This window comes from Anguilla rostrata, chromosome 6 (genome assembly GCF_018555375.3).
Source record: "Anguilla rostrata isolate EN2019 chromosome 6, ASM1855537v3, whole genome shotgun sequence".
NCBI classification, from domain to species: Eukaryota; Metazoa; Chordata; class Actinopteri; order Anguilliformes; family Anguillidae; genus Anguilla; species Anguilla rostrata.
Window position 1 is genome coordinate 20563233 of NC_057938.1, and position 22563 is coordinate 20585795.

General features: G+C 39.7%; 1 protein-coding gene across 4 annotated transcripts in view; it reads left to right on the forward strand.

The window, feature by feature from the left end:
* Positions 1 to 22563, forward strand: part of LOC135256805 (F-box-like/WD repeat-containing protein TBL1XR1) — a 72184-nt gene that overhangs the window by 22238 nt on the left and 27383 nt on the right. For 2 of the 4 annotated variants that reach the window (XM_064338954.1, XM_064338953.1), the window contains 2 exons: positions 11958 to 12022; positions 21919 to 21985. The gene's annotated coding sequence lies outside the window, so the exon portion shown is untranslated. The remainder of the gene's footprint in view (positions 1 to 11957; positions 12023 to 21918; positions 21986 to 22563) is intronic. The other 2 variants (XM_064338956.1, XM_064338955.1) reach the window with 1 other exon arrangement.

Here is a 22563-nt window from a genome sequence, read left to right on the forward strand (position 1 = left end):
CTGCTACCCTCCACGGGGCATTGCCTGTGAAAGCCAGCCATTCTGGCTCCTGTGCAGGTCTTCTGCGGGTTATCTGACATCAGTTTCCATTATCAACTCCACCAAAATGTACAAAATAATACTTTTATTGTATTAATGTCCTGAGCTGTGCACTGCCCGTTAAGTGAGATATCGTTATATGACTGATACCCACTATAAAAGCATTCGATCTCCTTTGATTTTGAAAAGAACAGCAATAATGAAAGGATCAACTGAAGCCTCCTCACCCAGATGCATCTCTGTTACTTAACCAGCATGCAGGAAATTTGATGCAGCACTCAGGCCTGCTGCATAAATTGATGGGGAAAAGAAAATCCTGCTCTGACATCAACTGCTGACAATGATAAAGAAAATGAACGAAGAAAGGACGAGTAACAGTAGACTAAAAGAGACGGCCGTCTTCTGATTTAAACTACAGACAGCAGGAAAGGAAGAGCTGGGCTGCAGCGAAGATGAGGAAACAAATTGAAAACGTTTCATAAGCTGACGCAGTTTTGTATTGGAGGTAATTTTTGCTGCGGCTGCTTTTAGGCCGATTGTGTTCGGTGTGATAACGTTCTTAAATATGTCACTCGCTGCTTCTGTGTACTCCTGCGGTTTCAGCACCGTAGCACTCCCAGCGTGACCACCAAAGCAAAAATCCAGAGCAAAAAAATGACAAACGCTGTTTAATGCGAACCATGGATTGATCTAGAAAATTGTTTCGCATCACGAAGACACCCCCAAATTTGACAAGTCTGATTGGACTAGATTGCCATCTGTGAACACAATCACATTTTGTGAATTAAAAAAATAAAATAAATAAGAAAAAAAATTAAAGTGAAATAAAAAAAATAAAAAACTTCAGAAAGTTTTATTGATGCCAGAAGTTCTCCGATGTATTTTTTTAATCTACAAGGACAGTGTGCAATTTCCAACGTGGATGTTAGTGTTCATCACTGTGTCCCTGGGCAGGTTTGGACAGAAATGTTTTCAAATACGAGAGAAAAAAACAAAACGCAAGCATTAGCCTAAAACCAACGTTTGCTTTGCGCTCGTGACACGAGCCGACCTCCACGCACCGCGCAGCATAACCACTACAAACAATCTATGCTTCTGCTTATTGTGTCTGATGCCGTAGCTGGCGGAGGCGACGCCGTTGAGTTTCGCATCGTCGTTTCCCGGGCGCTCGTAGTAAAACCACCACGGGCTGTGGAGCTGCACAACTGCTGACCCAGTTTCAGTGTGCGTTAGCTCCGCCCCCCCTGACAACCCTTCTGCGCCGCCGGCTCGCGCTTAACACTTTCCGCTCCCACCCCCGGCCTACCTGCCCGAACACTGCCTGCAGCTGCCGGCCTGCCTGGCCTGGAGTTCCTCCTTGCATTTGTATCTAATCAAAATTTACTCCCTCCCCGCTGCATAAGCGTTTCCTCTCATTTGCTTGAACTACCAGTTGATAGGCTAATGTATCACTGCAGTGTTTGGGCTGACTATTTGCGTTTAAGATACTCACTATTTATATGTAAGGGATAAGCTAATTATGTACGTTTTTTAAACATTTTTATTGTGGCGTTTTAATGCCCATGTTTGTACATTTGTGGGTGTAACTTGCAGTTTTAATAGCTAAAACATCAGGTATTAATTGCTTTTTTGCTCAGTAGCTAGCATAGTAAAAAAAATAAAATGATTACAACATGTTAACTAGGGATGAAGGGGGTATTTTAAGATTTAAATAGTATTCTTGGGCCGTTAATACTTTAATATACGGTATTTGGACAGAATTTTTATTCCCCCACCAATAAATAAATAAATAAATAAATAAGCAAAATAAATCTTACCAGCAACCCTAGTGAGTTTTATGTCTTTCTGAGCAGTTCCAGCCTTTCACTTAGCAGAATAAACAGTTTCATTAAAATATTGTGGAACATATAGGCTATACTTGTTTTTATTTATGTTCACATGTTGTAGCATTTCAGTTAAACACCAGTCTCTTTGAGTCACTGTTTTCTGTACAAAATGGTGGCCATGAGTGAATGATATTTCTTCATTACTATGTGTCCTTAGGTGGCCCCTTTTGAAATATAGGCTACTCATTAATGTGGGTTGATAATCAAATATTGGCTACTTTCCAAAGGCATTTCCCTACTCATGCAAAAAAAGAGGTGATTTCCATTTTTTGTTAATACTAAATAAATTCCAGTACTAATAGCAGTAGCCTACATATTTTGATCTGAGGAAATGGCCAATGTTAAAATGTCCTCAGTTTTCTAGATTCTGTTGTAAAACTTGTTTACTCTGAAAGTTCGGACAGGAATGGCATATTAGCTCTTTCCTCATTGGAAATTCATATTACCGCATTGTGGGCACTTGTGGAAAGTCCTGGATATTTGGTTATTTGGAACTGACAAGTACAATCTAAATTTCTGTAAGCCTTTGCTGTTTGTAGTCAGGACTACTTTAGTACTGTCTTCTCCACAGCAGATCTGAAACCAGGGTACCATCGGCTGGAGCCAAGTTCTAGGTGACCCAGTACATCTTGATTGCTGTGCCATTTTATTACCCGTAACCAGAGCTGTTGTGTGTGACATCATGCCAAATGTTGGCATCTGCCCAATTTGAGATGCATGCTTGGACCTGGACCTGGTCTGCAGTCCAATGCTGAGGTTTTCCTGAGAAAAAAAAATAAATGTAAAGGAACTGCATATCATATCTGGATCTGGTTGTGCGCTGTGGTGCCACAGTGCTTTCTCCCTCCCTCCCTCCCCAGAACATTTTTATAGCCATACTGCTTGCCAGTTCTGTCCGCAGCTTGTTTTAAGTTCCAGCACTCGTAGCAACACTAGCAGGCTGAGCTGGCACAAGGCCTCAGGGGAAAAAAAAATTCAAATGGAAAGTTAATGGAATGCCTTTGAGAACCCGAAATAAGGGAGCCATCCTGGTGCCAGTTCTGGAATGGAAAAGAGGAATGAATGCACACAACCAGGGTGTGTTCCCCTTATCTCATCCCATCTACCTGCGATGGCAGAAATGTATTGTGCAACTTTATATTTGAGGTAAGTCAATATAAAGAAGAGTTGGCATCAGAGCAGGTAATGGCGCTGAAGTAAAGCCTCTTATGGATAACTGTTACCCTTGGGAATGATTAGCTCTGAAACCTAAAATACAAGTAGAGTTCATTAATTAAAAACATCTCAAATTGATGGCCTTTTTCCAGTTCAACTCAGTAGATAACCTATTTGTGGCAGAGAGCCAATGCATTTAATGCACCATTTGGGGTTTAAACTAAGTGAAAAATAAATGCTCAAAACGTAGTCTAATCATTGTCATCTGATGATCTTTTATTCATTATTTATTTTGAATTTATCATTTTTACTTGCCCAGCTACAAGCAAAGCTCTACAGAGACATGGCTCTCTAGACTCATGACCTCTGCTTAATACCAAAGTAAGCAAGTTGAAATATTTACTTACACAAATAGAATTTATTACATTTTCCTTCATAAGTTGACGCCTGTGCTCATCTGCTCCTCCCGTCCGTGTGGAAACTTGGATGCAGTTTGCATTTGTGTTGTAAGAAGACCAGGTCAAAACCTAGTATATGGCTGGACCTAACACACTTCATACGTCCGACCAAGGGTGTAACTTCATAACTCGGCCGACCAATGGTGTAACATCATCACTCAGTCATAAGTTGACGCCTGTGCTCATCTGCTCCTCCCGTCCGTGTGGAAACTTGGATGCAGTTTGCATTTGTGTTGTAAGAAGACCAGGTCAAAACCTAGTATATGGCTGGACCTAACACACTTCATACGTCCGACCAAGGGTGTAACTTCATAACTCGGCCGACCAATGGTGTAACATCATCACTCAGTCACAGACATTCGCGTTTGTAGGGCTGGCCCCGCTGTTGTGGTCCAGCCAAAAACAGGTATCAACCAATATGGCCAGTCTAATACTGCTTGTTTCCATATTGTACTTCCCCGATTTTAACATTTTATTTGACTCCATCTCCTCTGTATTCTGTGGCCTGCTGTCCGTAATCCACCTGCCAGAGCTGAGGAGGAGCTGTGAAGGTGTACCGTTCGCCTCGCCGTGACCCGCGGAATGCATCGTAGCTTCCCCTGTGTAAGCCTCGCGTTTGCTTGACAGCTCAGTAGTCGGGGTGCCTTCACCTTTTTCAGCGGTTCTACTTGAACCCGGCTGCAGTTCTGCCCAGATTTGAATTGCATTTTTTTTTTTCGTCAAGCCACACGAGGACTACCCAGGAAAATATCGCCTTATAATGTGACATTATTTTATAGGTCTAATTACAGTCAGGCCAGGGTTACTGTAGAAAGCTACATATTGATATCTCATTAATCAGTGGTGAATCAGTGGGGAACTGAGGGAAGAGGAGAAATTTCAGCCCAATATTTCGTAAGGTGTAGCTGGCTGTTCAAATTGCCTGGTTATACTTATATAATATATATATATAAAATATATACGATAGGGCTCTGAATAGCCATGGCTATTTGTTATTTTCCAAAGAGATTCTTAATGGTGGTGGGATTTTGGAATTTTAAGATCAGTGATGGTCGTAGGCTATATGTTGTTTCTTTTCAGGAAGTATATTTCAATTCTCAGTCACGGACATAGGCTACTTACAGCTTTATGAAGCAGAATTGCATAATTCTCAGCCATGTGTCTGAAAGCATATCATACCCTTGTCCTGTCAGCCTCATCGACCTTACAGTACATGCATCATTGAATTCACTCTGCCTTCAGTATTTTACCTTGGCTGCTTTTATTTGTGATTAATTTTTCCAGGTGGCTTGTTTATCTCCTCTACAGTTCTCCACGCTGGCTACAGTAGCCTGTGCTGAAACCATAGGGAGACAGGGAATAGGGAAAGTGATTGAATCACTGAAAATGACTCATGGGATGGCTTTTCCACGGTGCAGTTTGAGTGCAACATGCTGAATGTAGACAAAGCCTCAATATAAAGCTGGCTGTTATTTTGCACACAAAAGGAATAAAAAATATTGGTATGGATTATTATATGTGAGGAATTTATTTTGGAAACCACTTAGAAAAAGCAGGCTTTATGTAAGAGGAACATAAAGCAACACAAGCTATGCCTCTTCCTTGCTTTTTGGAGAATTGAGAGTCTAACCTTTCCCACTTACCTGATTTGAATCTATGCTTAATTGGATTTCAACCAGTTGTGTAATTGGCTGTGCCAATCAAACCTGCATGTTACCTCAAACAATGACATCACAAACGCAATTGGACAATATAGCATACTGCTAGCTGAACACATTTAACTTTAATGAACACATTTTGGTATTTTTAAGTAAACAAAATGTAAAAAATTCCTCTTGGTGAAAGTGTAGCAGGCCTCTAAATAAGCTGTAATGTCTATTTTTTCTTTGCCCTGAAAAGAAACTGGTGAGACAAAGAAATGTGTTCAATGCTAGCACATTACCAGCTACAAGACACTTTTACCTACATGTAGTGGCTGGATTGATGTAAATATCTGCTGCAAAGTAATCTCTCTTCCTTCTCTTTTTTCGTTCTTCAAATTCATGTCAGGTCAAGCACAGCAGCCAGAGTACTGAATTAGTTTCTGGTACGTTGCTTGGGGGCATGGCATTATCCCATCTGTGGAAAAGGTGTGCAGTTAACTGCATTTAGCTTCTTTTTAAAAAAATAAAAAACCTGCCCCTACAGCTTTAGATATAAAATCAGTGTTAATAATGTAAGGTAAATGTGCTGTCAGTGAGGGGACCCTGTGCGCCACCTTCTCAAATAGTAAAATCCAGCCTCAAATAAAGATATTTATATGAATACACTTAGCCTACATTCATATGACAAAAATAATTAAATGAATGCAAATATATATATATATATATATATATATATATATATAGTTTACATTATACATTTATTTGTATTTAAATGATTCATTTCTGTTATATTTAGTATTTTTCTCACAAATCACAGATTTATTCCTTTATTTTTATATTTATTTACTTTCACCCCCATTCACATGTAGGCCTATATCCCTTTATATATGTTCCAATTCTCCTATTTAGCTATTTGCTTTTGGTTATTCCAACATATTTGAAGATGTATTACCGATTGCTGAACTGTACGCTATAGCTAGCTGGGTAGCTACAAACATTATGTAGCTTATGCTTTTCCTGCTAAGCTGGCTAAGACATAGGCTAACGGAAATTACCGGAAAATTGGTCAGATTCAGCTAAATTATACAGCTAGCTATGAACAGTTAAACAGTTAGCTGTGAGTGCCTGCCCAGCTTTGGTCATCCGATCAGATTTGCTGAGCTGATGTTACTCCCAGCATTTTCAGACCTAGCCAGCTGGCCACATTAGCTGAAACACTGCCATTGCATTGTTAACCTGCTGAATATAGACACACACAAAAATAGCGAGCACAAAGGTCTTGTTTATTTTGTTGGTTAACTTAGTCACATGCTAGCCAGCTGAGCAAGTGAAGGGTAACCCAAATCTGCCTGTGTGATCTGTACTTGATAGCTCTGTCTGCCCTTAGCCATGCCCTTCTCATTATAATAGTGCGACCCAAGTGCTCATAAATTTTGAAGGAATCAAATAGGATATGAATGTCTGTGAATTTGTAAAAATGTCTCTATTTGATGCTGGATTTTAACAGGTGGCACACGGAGGCTGCTATGCTCAGAGATTTAGGAGCACCCTTCTGTTAATTCTGCTTTGCCATTGCTGTTGAGAGAACAGGGCTTTCAAGCTGGGTTTGATTTTCAGTCAAGCTTTATGGCTGCTGCCTCTTGAGGATGTGATAGTGTGCTGGGTTTTTGGCTCAGACCCCTGCCAGAGGGACCTAGCCACAAATATCAGGCCTACTACCTGTATTTGTTATGTCATTGTTCAGGTTCGGTTTCTACAAAATGTATGGACTTAATTCTGTTAACGGAGTTGAAGAAACATATCAGAGATAAGTGTCATTAAGCTTAATTGAAGAAGCCTCATCTGCTGAGCACTGTCGCGTGAGTTCTGCGTTTTTATTAACATTGATTACTTTCTTTTTTATTGTGGCCTATAATTCATGCAAGCATAGATATATATATATATATATATATATATTTATTAGTATGCAGTGTGGAATGATATGATGACTCATCATTTTAGGTTTTGGCAATGTGAAATCCCATTGTGTGTACACCATTGAGGTATGAACGCACTTGGTTTATCCCTGATCTTTTGATTCATGTTAGAAGTTTGCAAAATATTCAGATTTAGATTAATAATAATAATAATAATAATAATAATAATAATAATACAATATGCTATAAAAGTATTATTACTGAATTTCCTCCACTAAATGTTAGGCTATATTCAGAAGTTTCCCATGATAATTGTGACAATTGCGGGGATGTGTTAGGCCTTCATTATAAGGAATAAATGCTGAAACAGCAGACTACAGCTATCATTTCTGCTGTTTATACGAATGACATAGCATGCTTTATTAGCGAATAAAAATTAATGAGTGAGTGAGTGAAATTATATAATACAATAAAAACTGACAATATCGAGTACACCAGGTGAACACTCAGTTTTATGGAATCTAGCTAGCTAATAGACTTTGCTTTACTGTTCAAAAGACTCTCTCACAGCATAAGTGTCGTTATTCATGGGATAAGCTACTGAATGATACTGGAAATTTAAAATGCATCTTCCATAATGCACGCAAATTGTCCATCTTAGAAGAGAACTTGGATTTAGTGGAAAAGGAATATTGTTTTATGTTCGCAGAGTACATTTTAAAATCTCGAATGCCACAATATTGGCGCTCTTACCGGCCCTGCTGAGTCTGAGGTGCTATTGATTTTTCTCTGTTTGCGGAGGTGATTGTGAACTCTGTGCTATTAATACCTTGGGGAAACCATGGAACACACACCTGCAAATAACCTGTTCTGTAAATATCTTAGTCTGTGAGCAAAGCCTATTTTCGCTTACAAGGTAGGCTGTATGTAAAAAGCTGCTATACAAATTTTTGCATTTACATTTTAGGTATTTAGCTGTTGCTTTTATCGAGAACGACTTGCCATTAGTACACCCAGACTACCCGACGATTATTCATTTACATGTGTTTGAAATTGAATCTCGTCATTCTAGTTTTTTGTTTTTGTACTAAATATATAACTGGTACACCTTCGAAGGCTCAGAACCACTTTATGTGTGGTGCTTCACTTTAAGTTAACAGAGAACCATTGCACTTGCAGTTGTGAAATGTGCAAAGTGCAGTCTGATTTCAGTCAATTTAAAATGGAGCCAGACATTAAAGTACTCTTTGGATTATTTTCCTCCTTACTGCTGTTCCTCTTGGCATTAGAACAAGCTGTTAAGTGTGTGTGAGTGTGTGCGTGTGTGAATGTGTGTGTCTGTGTGTGTGGTGTTATGGGGGAAGAGAGCAGTTATTAAGTACAGACCCTCACTGTATTTGCTTAGTCAGCATTTGCAATGCCGCAGTGCATGCCATGCTTCCACTGTGGGGACACTGGCTAAGGTGAAACCTCATGCGTAACTACACTGTTTTTTAATTTGATTCGGTGGAACATGAGTCACAGTGCAGGATCTAGAAGATAAGAAGCTTGTGCTTGCATAATTTTTATAAGGCCTATGTCACTGTCCGTTCTTGACTACAATAGGGCTGTTTAAGGTGAATTTTGCCCTCTAGACTGAAACAGGGTTTTGAAATCGCAATATTCAGAATTTAATCTCCTACCCGTTTTATTTATTTTTATTTTTTTTGGAAGGAGCTTCCGTTAGGGTGGTAAAATGTGCAAACTGTGCTTTGTGTGTAAACACAATGAAGCTATGTATTATGGGATTGCTGGCTCTCTGATTCAGTAGTCTCCCTTTTTGAAGGGGCAGTTGACTGTTCCAAGTATCCAGGGGTGTGGTTTTAACAGTCCCTGCTTTGACTTGAAACCAAGGCATTCGGTTGAATGCAAATACATTGATGCAAATCAGGTAATGTGTAACACAGATTAATTTTTACATTGATATTCTAAAAAGTGTTGCCGGCTATGCATAAGCCTAGCTATTCTAAAGAAGAATAGATTGGTGCTCAACCACCAAGATTAGTCAGGTAGACGGAAGATTCTCTGGTAAGGATTTCCTTTTGCACGTTGATGTAGGCCAGTGGTTCTCAAACTCGATCCTTTGGCCCTCCTCTGTATCCTGGTTTTTGTTCCAACCACAATTGCAAGCCCAGAATTTTAACAAGCAATCAGAACTATAAATTAACCATTTGTTCGTCTGACATGTGCCCAGGAGACACATACGTAGTTATTTGTTAATTAGCCTAAGTTATTGTTCCTAATGTAGCTGCCCCTAAAACAACTTTGTTGTTCTTCAAATTGTTATTTTGACTTGTCATGAAGACGCAAGATGCATTGTGTAAATAACTTGGCTTTAGAGAAGCCAGAAGATGTATTTCCCTCACTTCACAGAGCTACGGTAGGAGCTAAGCTTGTGCTGTCCATCTGCAACCACTGATAGAGCTAACACTATTAGCATGCAGCCCGTATTGTCTAATAGCCTATGTTTGTACTGGACACACAGGGATGAAATTTGTATCAGACTTCTCATATGAGTCATCTGACTCACTGATAATGTCCTCTGATTCAGAATAAAATATTTCAGCGCTATCTATTTATGTCATTTTTCAAGCAAATGCTGTCCATTGTGGTCATCTTTTCAACCTTAAGGTATAGGTAGCAGGGCTGTTTGTGTTCCACCTGTGATGTCGTGCATCACAGAAGTCATTGTCTGACGAGACTTTGGGTGTTTCCATCAGCAGTGATAAATTTGTCAAATTTGACACCGTGCTACCTATAATTTCAGATTAATTTTAAAGAAAAAAAGAATTGGTCTGATATTTTGGTGGATGCCGTTGTGGTGCTTACCCTTTAATTACGCTTTTCAAATTTTGAGGGATCATTTGCCCTCTCAAGTCGCATTATGTCAGAAATAGATATGCATAACATGTCCATTATTCACATTGTGCTAGTTTGCAAATGACTACGTACTGTAAAGAGCAGTGCAATTTTTTTTAATTGATCAAATTAAAGACTGGGATGAATCAATTGGCTCCTAATTTCTTAGAAAATTATAATTTGTTAACACAATGAAGGGTTGACTCATTATCAATTTTGACTTTGAATTCTTCATGAAACTCCATGTGTTCACACGCTGACCAATTAGGAGCCTGTTGATTCACCGCAGTCTAATCAGTTAAAAATGTCCCTCACTTTTATGTAGCTAATCATTTGCAATATCGCACACTGTGAACTTAGGGCTTTTATTATTTATAGCGCGCATAGCTATTGCTGACATAATGTAGCCGTAAAGAGGGTAAGTAACCCCTCAAAATATGAAAAGCGTAATTAAGAAAAATTTAACAGCTTGTTAAAAGCACAGTCCACACTGATTGAGACGCTCTCCACTTGCTCTTTGCCGAGATGGGAGAAAATCTGGTTCACATGCTGCTCTTAGCACTCGCACATTTCATCCACAGCCTCATTATCAGAAATCACACCGCATTAACTCGCAGCTTAAAGCCTGCGAGCGAATTTGCGAATCAGCCTGGATATTTATTTATTTGTTTATTTATTTATTTATTTATTTATTTATTTATTTATTTATTTATTTATTTATTTATTTATTTATTTGTTTATTTGTTTGTTTGTTTATTTATGTATTTGTTTGTTTGTTTGTTTGTTTAGTTTATTTGCCATTCTTGGCTGTTCACTGTGAGGCAAAGAACACTGACAGAACAGGCCATGGAACCGAGACGGGCCGTAGCCGTTAGCCGCCGTCTTGCACATGACAACGGCAGAGATTCGCTGGCGGCTCCGCGATTGGCTCTGACTCGGCCGCCCCGGGGACTCGCGCTGCTAAAGACGGACTCTGTTGTGTCTGCTGGTGTGAAAACGCACGTGCGCGACGCAAATGCTCTGTGACAGGTGCTGTTTTGAGAAGGACTTAGCGCGCTGCTCTCCCATCCCCCCCCCCCCCCCCCCCCTCCACAGCCAATCTTTTTTTAGTCTCCCAGCTGTGGGGCGAGGCAGTCAGAGGGGGTCTTCCACTGATTGTGCTAAATTTGCACGTGCCTTTTCCGGGTTCGGAACCCATCCGTCTCTCCGGTACACAGGATCTAACGAGACAAGCAGAGCGATGGTCTGTCACATTTCCTGCACTCTCAAAGGTCTCCCCGACCTGCCTGCGCGTAATGAAAAACAGATCTCAGCTGTAACCTTTCAGATGAAATTAAATAAAGCACCCCCTCGGTGGGAGCTGATTAAAGAGCTCAGTGCAGGCCAACAAAAAAAAAAAAAAAGAATAATTCTTGAACCAATCACTTTGCAGGTTTCGAGGGGGAACCCAAACTGTAAGTTCCCTTTCCAGATGCTGTAAATATCTGGGCTTGAGACCAAAGCCCAACTGGAAGCCATCAAGGCGAATAACAAGGCCGCGCGGCCCTCGTAGGGTTAATAAAACGCCAGCCTTGTGACCGAGCTGTGCAGACAGGGTGTTGGTACCATTATAGCTCACATGAGCAGTGATGTGACACGGGCGTCAGTGTTTACGGTCGCATCCTCTCGGAAAGTCACCGACTGCATCATCCTTGAGCTGCTGGGAATTGAGCAGTGTATGTTGACATCATTTGTTTTACAAAGTCGCAAGAACATTTTGTGAAGGCACTAAAGAAAAAAAAAATGTGTGTGTGTGTCTGTGAGAGAAAGATAGAGAGACTGCACATTTGTATCAGCTTGATGTTCTATTTTTCCTTTTCAGAAAACAGGCTTGTAAGGCAGTCTGTTTTAGTTTGGCTCGTGTTGATTCTCATGGCATATTTTTGCCAAATTGTAACCTTTTTCTTCTCCTTTTCCACATAGACTGAAGAAAGGTACAGTTTGATCCTGTGAGGTTGTTGGTGAACATCTGAAAACTTGGTCACATGGTAAGTGAAAGCTTTTACATAGTCCAAATGGAGGACAATAGCCAAGGAGTTTAGGCCTAGGCCCTAAAAATTTCCGAATTTCTCAGGGGGGCATTAGCAGTTTATCCATGAAAAACATGGATACAGTGCTAATGCTGCTTGGTAATAAGATATTGCAGTGTTACAAATTGGTCAAATGATGTAAGAGGAGTAGCACTTCAAATAATTTCCTCATTATTCCAGACAGTGGCCAATCTAAGATGGTTGACTCCCTTGGATCACTTGTTCTTATTAACAGTGTGCACCAGTAAAATAAGTTTGTGACCTCTGTTAGTGTACGTAGATTTTTGATGAAATTTTAAATGTTATTATTTCTCTAGCACCACCCCGCTGGCTAAATAAGGCCGTGCCGCCACTGTGAGAACCTGTTGTGTGTGTGTGTGTGTGTGTGTGTGTGTGTGTGTGTGTGTGTGTTATCAGTCTTATGCATTTACATAACTAAGCCACAAGCAAATGCAAGTTTTCATTTGTTTGTTCATCGTTTTTTTTGATATAGGCCTATCAACTTTTGGTTTCATAAACTAATTTTCTGGTGCTTAGTCTAATCATATTGTTTACTACATTTCGTGCAAATCGGCCATAATTTGTAGGAGCGACATTTTGAAGTGTTTTTCAGAAATAGTAGTCGGTAGGTTTCAGGAAATCTGCCTTCTCAGCCCTCAAACCACTGAATCAAGGCGGTCTGACTTTGTGCCGTGCTGTGCAACAAGAAGAGCCTTTCCTCCAAACTGTCAAGGCCTCCTAGGAGTGTTGTAAGCTCTTTTAAAGCACTGGTGCTGGGTAGCAGCTTCATACCAGCGAAATATGCCTACTCATGCAATGTGTTCAGGGTTTATGCTGCAATTTGTTCAAAAATAATTTCCCCGTTGTTTTGGCCTTATTGTGATGAATATTAAATGTATACAATTTATTTACGTGGACGTGTGTTATTGCCAGTATGTCTGCATTGCATTACATGTATTTGTCAGACGCTTTTATCCGAAGCAACGTACAATAAGTGCATGGATCAGCTACAGGTCAGCCCACGGTTTCTTGAGGAACATTCATTGAGGGATCACCATTGTATTGTTACTGTACTGTAGAAATAAAAAGGCAGTTAGTTACCAGCTGGTAGCCTAATGCACCTAATAGCCTATATTTTATTATGAGAAGGAACAGTCACCTATTGTCATATGATCATGATATAGACAGGCCTACAGAATTAATTCCATATGAAACTTGTGATCACAGCGTGCCTGTTACACCGTAGCAATGCTCCTTGGATATTTGAGTAGGGCTTCACATGAGGCAAGGGGAGGGGGGCGGGGTTTTCATCACGCCCATATGTATGACAGGCTGGCTCCGCCCCTGCTCAGTCTTTTTGGTAAAGAACAACCTCCCCCGTGCCAATGCTTCCCTCATGCTTTATCTCGAAATGCCATGTCCTGGAAATGCACTGGTGTGGAATGTACTGGTATGATATTGCTCTCTTCCATTTGGTCTTAGCGTTGTGTGTTAGTTCATGTTTCACTTCCTCCACATTTATCTGCAACTGTGTCATTCTAATGTTTTGCACCGAAGAACACCTCGTAATTAGCCTCTAATTGTCTTAGCCTTGGCCTTGTTGATTATTTCTTTGAGTAATAATGAAGGAAGAATCATTTTATTTTTTCCGCTGTGGTTTTTGTTATTATAAGATGGAAGGATAAAAAATCATGAGTTAAAAAAAACCCTTGAAAGAATGTACAAGATGGTAATTACCTGTCATTATGGATTTTTTTTAGCAAGCAGTGATGGATTCATGCATGATTTAAATTTTTCCCAGAATCTTGTCTAAAGGGACTGCGTCACAGAGACGAATGCCAGCTTTTAGCTAAAGTGTAAAAACCCAAACACACAGCAGAGACGAATCACAACTGTCTTGAAAATATCCTCTTCCCTGAATGTCATTATTACTTTCTTGTAATTGAGCAAAAAATATTCAGCTGCTCTGCTGCAGATTCACTTGTTTGTTGGCTGATTTCGAGTGAGTCATCTGTCCCTCTGGCCCTCCGGATATATGTCTAGTAACACTGAGTGGCAGTGAAGGAAGCAGGTCAACTATTGTCATTTAAGCACAGCTTGATTTAGGCTAGCACGAATGCAGTCACTGATCCTGCTAGCAATGAAGCAAGACCCAACTGTGTGTGTGCGTGTACTTGTGTGTGACCATATCTTCATATGATCATATCGAGAGAGAGAGAGAGAGAGAGAGAGAGGGAAACTGGACTCAGATCAGTGGGTTCTGAATAAAAGTGAATGTCACACACTCTGTCTGCCCAGGTGACCTCCCAGGCAGAAGCGATAAATCACAAAAGCTCCATTCACACTGCAGCCAATGCTATCTTATCTGTCACGGCTGCCTTAGCTTTAGCGTGAAGGGGACCCACCTCTAGCCTGCGTCTGCCACTGTTTGATGCTGAGGCTGTAGTCTTCTTCAAGGCTATTTCATTAGCAGGGTTCTTGTCATATGCATTTAGCTGATTGCTCAAGTTCTAGTTTCAACCTGAGATCATCTCTATATCACCTGGAATGGAAAGATTACAGATTTTGCAAGTTTTAGTCAGTGTAGGAAATATGTTTATGGCCATATTCTGTCATATAGGCCTACAGTTAGCAATTAAAAAAAAAAAAAAAAAGGCTGTATTTGTTCCATAAATTATTAAGACCCATCCGCAATGTAAGCAAAGTAGTTAGATGCCCTTTAGCAAACCTGCAAAATTTGGCAGGTCAAATCATTTCAGAGCCATATCTGGTTTTTGAGATATGGCCCATTGTACGTCAAATAGAGAAAGAGAAGCTGCCATTCCATGCAATTCGATATCATTGAGAATGTAATGCGAACCCATGTTTGGCATGATGTTGTGTTGGCCATTAGGTAGCTGACCTGCTCTCTCGGGGGGGCTTTACAATGGTTATGCAACCACCGCTCGTCCTTTTTCTCTCCTTGCATGACAGTCACCTTTCATCAGTGCCAGTGCTGAGCCTCTGTGCCTTTCTTCTCCAGCATATCAGCTCCTCTCATCTCCCCCTGGCTCAGGCTCGCTGAAAGAGGATGCCTTGTGTTTTGTAACAGCTTTTTTCCCCCCTAAAGGTGACATGAGCCAGCTTACCTTTTTAAATCTTTGCTGTACTGGGAAGGGTGAAAGGGTTCACTGTCTGTACCGGAGCAGTGTTTGCGTATTTCACAAATTTGGTCTGAGCTTGGTTTTCGACCTGAGGTAAGGTCAGGGTTTGTGAAATATGACCTTGTAGTTTTTGAGTCAAAGTAATGCTCTTTGAAATTGGCTGCCTTGACTGAAGAGCAAGTTTTGTCCTTTTTAAAATAATTAGTTGGCTTGCCGAAGGTAGAGCCAACTACAATTCTCTTATCTTTATTAAGTTAAGCACATATCGGATTTTGGGGACCTCAGCCCTCCTTCAGATTTTAAGATCAATTTCACATCCAAAAACCTCCCAATACCTTTTACTACATATACAGTATATTTCTGTAAAGTCTCCAATTAATTAACATGAGTGGAATTATGTACCTGCTTTAGAATTCCAAGCTGGCAGTTAACTGTACTACTGTTAGGTAAAAAGTTGCTATAGTGAAACTACAACGGTTGTCATCTGCTGGCAGGCTAGTATGGAAACTTGAGTGGCGGTTGCCTGAATGCGACCATTGTTGTAGTTTCAATGTAGTTAGCCTACTTGTTAGCAACTTACTTTTTTAAAGCAGATAACGGCTTCGAAATTCACGGGTGTGATATTAATGGGTGTAATTTATCTCGTAGAACACAACGTGAAACTCTTGTTAACCACAGACATACGTAAACCACAGAACGTATTTCCTGAAGAAAACTAAATCCCTATGGGAAAAAAGCATTGGAAATCTGCCGACACTCATGGTTCAAAAATGCGATTAGGACTATGCAAATAGGACTACAAACTGTAACACTCTATTCTATGCTACAGCGTAGTTATTCTGAAAACCCTGCTAAGTCATTGGAGCTGGATTTCACTCTCCTTCCATGCTCCATGTATGGAATATTGCCTAGACTGCCTGTTGCCAAATGCCTTTTTTTTCGCCTTCATGTTTTGAAATGGTAACTTAACGTATTTTACACAGCGATTCAGTCGAGAGAGAATTTCACAGAATACCGTTTATTAAGGAAAGGTTAGGCTATGTAAAACAAGTTTATTTTTTTCCCATCACTTCCTCCTGAATACTTATAGTCAATAGAAACAGAAGCAAAAATGCATTCCACAAACTATCAAAGTTCCCTATAGTTCTGGTTATGGATGGTTCCTGTACGGTTTTGTGCAATGGAAAAGAGCAATTATACCCACTAGCTAGCTTAGTACCAAGCACATTGACTATCTGAGATGATCCACAAATATTGCCAGGATTTGTAGTTGTATGACCCACTGCCCGCTACAATCTTGAATTGTTTACACAATTAGCAAGTGCACTAAACTGCAGTTGAAATGGATAGTGAGCTAGCAAGCTTGTAGCAGCCTGCTAACATTTCAAAACAAACATGCTTAATTCAAAAACAGCTAAAGATAGCTGGGTAGAGAGCATTTTGCTTGTTGGTTAGCTATCTACAATGATACTTATTTTAGAGGTAGGTGTATTAGCTGGAAAATAACTTAATGTATAGGCCAGTTATTGCTAGCTGCCTATATTGAATGTATATTTACCAACTGTAGGCTAAGTTAGTTAACTCATTTTAATTATTTTGATGTGCTACGCAGTTAGCTTGCTGTAAATGTTCACAAATATGATGTTTCCTGTAACACTATGATTTGTTTTTGTTATTATATAGGCCTATGTGATTTGTATTATGTTTTGTATGTTTATATGTTCTTTTACACCATCAAAACTGGGGGATATTTGTGGGATTTACTCTATTTTACTGTTTGTACTTACTTATTACAATTTTAAGCCTTCAAAAGGAGCCTGAGGCAAGCCACGATAAGGTCATCCTTCAAACTTAAGCATTATTTTTGCAAAGTTAAATATCACAAGGAAGGAGGGCTTTGCATGTTGTTGGAAGCAAATTGCTGCGTTTCATATATCATATCCTTTTACTGTGTACTACTTATTTTTTAATTATTGGGTTATAATATACATTTTGTTCCACTCTCATGACAAAGAGTTGCACAATGTGTATATATTTCAGAAGAAATACAAGGTTCAGATTTCAAATATGAATGGGTGTAGGCTAATTTGTTTATTTGTGTGAGTGCAAGGCAAATATCATTGAAATATGTTCTTCTTCCAGACTTTGAATGGAGCAAAAGATACTGTCAGCACCCTTGTGAATTTGTCACCGGTAACCGCCACCCTGTACTGCATATGCAAATAGCTGTCAAGTTCTTTGTTTGGGCCTTTCTCTGACGTCCAGACGATTGGTTTAATGTGGGTAAAAGGTGGAGGTCACTCCATCTGAATCACCAGCCTTGGGTTTCAAAGACAACTTTGTCCTTGTGGTCAGGTCAGAGGAAGTCTGATGCAGCAGGTGCTGTGACAGTTGTAAAACTAACCCCTCCCCCCTCACTCAAACTTGTGGAGGGAAGGGGGGGGCAGTTCCTTTTTTTTGTAGGCCCTGTTTTCTGTATGGTTTCTCCAAGTAAACAATAGAGTAAGACCACTTTAGGGAAAAGGGTTTTATTTTATTTGACTGGCACATTGTATAATCAAAGTGCAAAATTGTTTTTTTTTAATGTGAAACTTTTAGATTTTCTTTGCTGCCATCTTGACCAGGACTCTTCTGAAGATATTGTATCTCAGCCAGATCTTCCTGGCTAAATTGGCTCTGGTATAATTTCCATCTGTAGCCCTTGGTCTAATTTCAGCAATACTGGGCATGTCTATTAGTTAAACAAATTCCTGGTCATTGCCGTTTTCTAAGTAGAGACAAAATATGGGTTTGCAATGCCTTCTCAATTTCAGTCTCAATGAAAATATAGAATGCAATGTAATAAAAATATGTTTAGCATATAAATTATGCTGTACAGTATAATATGATAGAGATGTGTACTGAGATATGCATGTTTAATAATAAATAGTAGTAATTACCAAACATATTTATTCATATTATTAATTAGGCTACATGGTGCTATTTCTGTTATATGCATTGTCTTTATCCAGCCAATGATTTTCTTAATCAAACGATTGTTTTAATCGCACATTGAATTACATTCCACATCTTGGAAGCATAGGTTTATTGTGTTTTACTCAGAACTTCACTTTCTCATAAGGGGGTGCATTCAGTGTGACCAAACTGAATACAAGACACATCTATTGTATTTCTAACCAATCGCTCTTTAATTGGGATTGAGTAATGCAATGGAATTGAGAGTCCATAGGGGTAGGTTGAGAAGCAGGGCTGAGTCACAATTAACCCGCCTATGTACAATGTGCTGTGCACATTTAAGACGGTCAGAGACAGACAAACTTCATTCATTTTGAAGACACAGATCACTCATTTGTAGTTGGTTTCACAGTGAGACAAGCTAAGTAATTTGGGCACGCTATGCAGCTACGCCACTTGTTAATGTTTGTGATCCATTTTCTATGAAGATTAATGTGAAGGAATTTTAATAAGGCCTTTATGGTGGGTATGCATATTTAATGCGCCGCCTGTTTGTGAGCCTGTGATGCGCTTCTGCGATGACAGCGCATCTATAAGAGGCAGTGATCAATGGAAAGGAACATACTCTCTTGTGGCGGTGAAGCAGCGAAACTCCACTTTAATGGCAAAACAGCAGGTATCTATCTATCTGTGCCACTAGCACACCACCAGAGTTTTTTTAGCACAGCAGGGAATGCTTTCATTCCTTCACAGTCACACATTAAGTTGTAGAAAGTGGTTTGGGCTATTTATAGGAACCTTTAGCTAAGCGTAAGTGAGAAGTGCGTGTGCGTGTGTGTGTGTGTGTACGTGTTTGTGTGTATTCAGGGTGTATCTAAACCTGAATGCCATTTTCGAAAATGCACAGATATTGTGTACAATTTCTTTTCTCCCAGAATATGACATTTTGAAGGTTTTCTCTGTTTATTTGTGGTAAATTATGGAAATCCCATGTTACTACAGAATATAAAATAAAAATAGAAACAATTTGAGCTGAGCTGGGTTTAGCCTATAGCTTTCAGTTTCTGTATTCGGTGCACATAGGCTACATTATTGTTGACACTGACTGACCCCACAGTGTGTACTGTTTTTTTGTTATTGGGAATTCCGGAAGGTAGCATTATGTGTGGGCAGTGTGGTTTGTGTCTCTGTGGTTCTGTAGTAGCTGGGGGCTAAAGGGGTGGGTCTGCTGCAGAGACACACACACACACTGCAAAAATCTTCCATCTTAGATATACTGCTATGTCTATGACTATTTGATGGCTACCAGAAATAAAATGCAGTTGTATATGATGAGTAATCATTTAGGTCATTTAAGATAGTGTTGTTTATATAATACAGCTTTAAAACGCAATGATCTGTTATGCTACTTATGGGTATGTTAAACCATAAGTTTGTCCTTTTAAAACAGTGCTAATTTTCAAAGGGGTAGAAACCTGGTGCCTTCTTTCGTGTACACAACTTCCAGTTTAAGTTGCGTCTACTTCCTGTTTTCTTTCTTTTGGGTACAGATTCTTATCTCTGCTCGCTCCTTTACTCTCGCATACACACACACACAAACACACACAGACACGCATACACGTACACTACATGGCCAAAAGTACGTGGACACCTGACATCCAACATCTCATTCAGAATAATGGCCATTAATATGGATTTGGTCCACCTTTTGCTGCTATAACAACCTCCACTTTTCTAGGATGGCTTTATACTAGATTTTGGAGCATTGCTGCCTCCATTCAGCCAGAAGAGCATTAGTGAGGTTGGGCACTGATTGGGCGATTAGGTTGGCTTTCCAATTGATCCCAAAGGGATCAAGTTCTTCCACACCATTCTCGACAAAACAATTTCTATATGGACCTCACTGTGTGCTCAGGGGCATTGTCATGTTGAAACAAGAAAGGGTTTTCCCCAAACTGTTTCAGAAGCATAGAATCATCTAGAATGTCACTGTATGCTGTAGCATGAAGATTTCCCTTCACTGGAACCAACTTAGCCCAAACCATGAAAAACAGCCCCAGACCAAGGGGTGTCCAGATACATTTCGTTATATAGTGTGTATATAGTTAATCAATTTTTAAATTTAGAATTAGTGTTTTGGTAATGCTCCCAGTCCTATTTTGTAAGTAAATATTGCAACGTTGTCCAAGGGAATAACTTTACACTGTGCACACAGATGTTGTGGGTTATAATATGGGTATAGGGCACAGGGTGTAGTATACTCCACTTTACAGTCAAAAACTAGTGTTGGCAAGGTAGAGACCTCATTTCTCATCCACGCAGATGCGAGATTTTGGTCAGGAAAGAATTTCCAAGTGCTCCGGACATCCGGGCCAGCAACTTCCAAGATAAGGTGGAAGAAAACAAATCACTACATAGAAATCTGAGTCGATGTGTTTAATTCTGTCCAAAACGGATACTAGCGATGATATCCACTCAGCAGGTGCAGTCTCACAAAAGCCTTTTCAGATTGGTAGGAGAGACAGCGTTTGTGAAAGAAAGTGGCAGAGGTCCCAGGATATCATCAGAGAGCCGATTTACATACCACACAAAACAAGAGACCACTGAGGCTAGCTGCACCCCTGGGATGACATTCAACGAGTTCACTTATGTTTTGAGCATATGATGATGAGCACAGCGTATTGGCTGAATTGATTGTATTTCATGTCCTTCGTTTTGGATACAGTGCGTTATTCTGACAAAATAGCCTCTTGCCAAAAGACTTCTCTCTTGCTGTTTTCCATCTTAAATATTGGTTTATGTGGTTGCCATTGTAAAGTGCTTTTCGATTGTCGATACCGTCAATTCCTTACTGGAAGGGTGATTTCATAGAAAACAATTTAATGGTCTCTGAGAAGATGTAGCAGGGCATAATATTAATTGTCTATCTTTGTCTGTCTGTCCTTTCAGCTAACACAGGTCTCATTGCAGGAAAGAGAGACCTTTGGATTTAGTATTTGCAGTTTTTTTAACCTCCGCCAGGCGAGAGCCTGGAGGGGATTATGCGTTTGGTCGCGTGTGTGTGTGCGTGTGTTTGTGTATCTGTCCGCAGCTAATCTCGCATACTACTGGGCCGATCAGCCTAATACTTGTTGTGCATGCTGGCAGCAGGCCAAGGACCTGAATTCTCAAATATTTTGCAAATTGGTCAACGACAAGTATTTTATTTGAATTAATTTCTATGATTGTCCATTGAAATACATTGAGTTCTAACTCCTCACTCCTCCTAACCGGCCGGTTGGGGCCGCAAGTGATCAACAGCTGCTTCCGTTTGGAATGAAAGACCAGCGATGTAAAATGTCAATTTCAACATGTCACCACCTTTAGTTACTCACTGAATCGTTTGGATTCAGTGGCATGTAAAAACTTGTAATATTGTGTTATTGATTGTCTTATGTATTACAGCTACACACCTGGAATCTGACTTTCTAGTTTAATGTTTGGAAACACAGCACATCGTAGCACGTTGCATTTCATTTTACATTAAATGGTTTTGTCTCAGCATTACAACATTCAAGCAGGTGACACGTTAAAGTTATAAAAACGCTATTTGGTAATGTTATTGCTCTAAATACATCCCGGTCCCTCTTTGACAGCAACAGTATTTCAACAACAGTATTGTGAATCTTCCTAGTTTTAAACTTTCTGTTGTCTGAACACAGTCATTGCGAATAATGTTTCTCCCTCTCTCTCTCTCTCTCTCTTTGGTCTTTGTAGGTGCTCAGACTCTGGGACAGTACTCTTGTAAAACCTTTGTTGTGGAAACCTCAGAGTTAATACTGTGGTAAGTCTTTTCCAAAATTAAATAAGAATAGTGGACAGAGGTATAATTAAATTAATACATTATTATTTTATCTCTAATATTGGACCTATATTGCTCAACATATCTGTTTTGAAACATAGCATGAAACAAGCAAATTCCCTGTTGAAACATCTGTTTTGGTAGATGAGATGTGGTAAGAGATATTTCCAGGGCATGTAATGCCTTGTAGGTAAACAATTCAAATCTTAAAAGTCGATTCTCCAAGGAAATATTATCCAGTGTAAGCAGGCCAGTGGAGATGTACCATGTTTTTATATCTCTACGTATATTTTTCATTGAAAGCATGTATGCGATATTTAATGTGGCAGTCATATCCAAAATCTTTACAGAAGATCATGCCAAAGTTCCAAATCAGGAAAACTAGAATGCTTAGCTATATACTGCATGAGCATTGTTCTGGTTTTTGTATGATTTTCATTGGGTCTAAAATAAAGTGCAGTATGTGAGTTTGTTTTAGAACACTTTTGAGAAGTTGAGGTTAAATTGAGACATACAGATCATGAAAGCCAGGAGTAGTCACTACTTGTGACTGGTGATAA